Below are 1,742 nucleotides of genomic sequence, written 5' to 3'. Positions count from 1 at the left end.
ATTGATTCAGTGACTGGGGTAGTTAGGATGGGTATGTCAGACACAGTGCGATTGGCACAGGATAGAGCAGAGTTTAGGGATGTTATATATAGGGTCGCTATGAGTCGCAAGCGACTCGACAGCACATAACAACAACAACAAGCCGTATATTCACTCTGTTCACCAAATGCTCTCAATCTAGTGATTTCCTTCCCTCTCCACCATCTGCCTCTCTCTCCTTCCCCTTTAGCACTTTTATCTATTGCTTACTAGTTATCTTTCTACTTTTATACTAATCACCCTATGCATTATTTGTCCTTCTGAAATGGAATTAATTCACTCAGCATAAGTTACATAGTATTTTCTTTCTTCTTAGAGCTGAATATTATTTCATTTTCTTGATATTGTGAATAACACAAATGGGTTAAACATAAATGTGGAAATATCTATTTGTGTTTCCATTCTATTTTCCTTGAGATATATTCCCAGCAACACAATAGATAGGTCATAAAGTACTTCTATTTCAGCAAGAATCCATAATGGAAGGAAACATTTTCAACCTCACCAGATGAGATACCTTCCTCACTCAGGACACCATACTGCTGTGCCAGTCTCAGGACTCAGCTGTAAGGTTCCAATACCTATCCAGAGTCTTGTCCTGTCATGTTACCCCTGGCCTCAAATGAGCCCTGCACTATGATTTTCCTATGCTCGATTTGCTGTCAAAGCAGAAACTCTAAGTTACATGAAGATAGTTCAGAAACAGAAGCTCAGAGACAAGGACTTCTTTCAGAACTGTCAGAGAAAAGGATGTTAGGCTTTATGAAATGAAGGGAAACAATTTTAGACCCCACTGTGGGAAGTGTATGCTCACTATTTTACTACTGTTAAATTGGTTCAGACACATAATAATCTCCAATTAGGTTTCTAAGGCCTAAATCTTTATGAGGTTAGAATGTCCATTATTCTCCTATGAAGAAGCTGATAGTTTCAAATTTCCAAACTTTCCATTAGAAGTCAAAAGTTATACAATATGCTAAGAGGGCTCCTTCAATTTTAAAATGTCATGTGTTTTCTCTTAGTTTTACAAGTAAGGAGTCATTTTCAAAGTTATTGTGAGCTGTATTTTCATTTTCTCTTAGGATATCATGCTTAATATATGTATTTCTGAAACTGTCTCAATTTCCATTTATGTTAATATATTTATATTATTTGTGCCATTGTTTGACTCAATGAGACATTCTCTGGTATTCAGCTGAGGCAAAACTGGATGGACTTAAACATCCAAACTTCCAATTAATGGCTAGTTTAACAGTTGAGTGTAACTGTTTGCACCACTCACAAGCTCTTCTCTAAATAACTGTCCAGTCTTCGCATGAGTAACAAATGATTGAATAGACAATGACTTGAATCACGTTCATCTCAGTCTTTAAACTGACAACATTATTCTTCAGGATTTTGGAGAGGTCTCTGGCAGTGAATTTGCCCAATGCAATGCATCTTCTGATTTCCTGATGGTTGCTATTAGCGGTTTGTTAATTCAAGTAAGAGACAATCATTGACCATTAAAATTTTGTCTCCACCCACTGTGATCGGTCTTGGAGAGGGTGAAATCAAGCTGGTTCTTGATAGCAAAGATTTTGGAGCTCTGTCTCACCTAATTTGCACATGCAGCCAAGAGGACAGCACAGGAGAGAAAGATCCCATATGAGATGGATTGACACAATAACAGGGGTGAAAATGGTAGATGTGTCAGAGACAAC

This window comes from Elephantulus edwardii, unplaced genomic scaffold (genome assembly GCF_000299155.1).
Source record: "Elephantulus edwardii isolate Elephantulus edwardi_28Jun2011 unplaced genomic scaffold, EleEdw1.0 scaffold00293, whole genome shotgun sequence".
Lineage (NCBI taxonomy): Eukaryota > Metazoa > Chordata > Mammalia > Macroscelidea > Macroscelididae > Elephantulus > Elephantulus edwardii.
Note: the sequence above shows the minus strand (reverse complement) of the source record.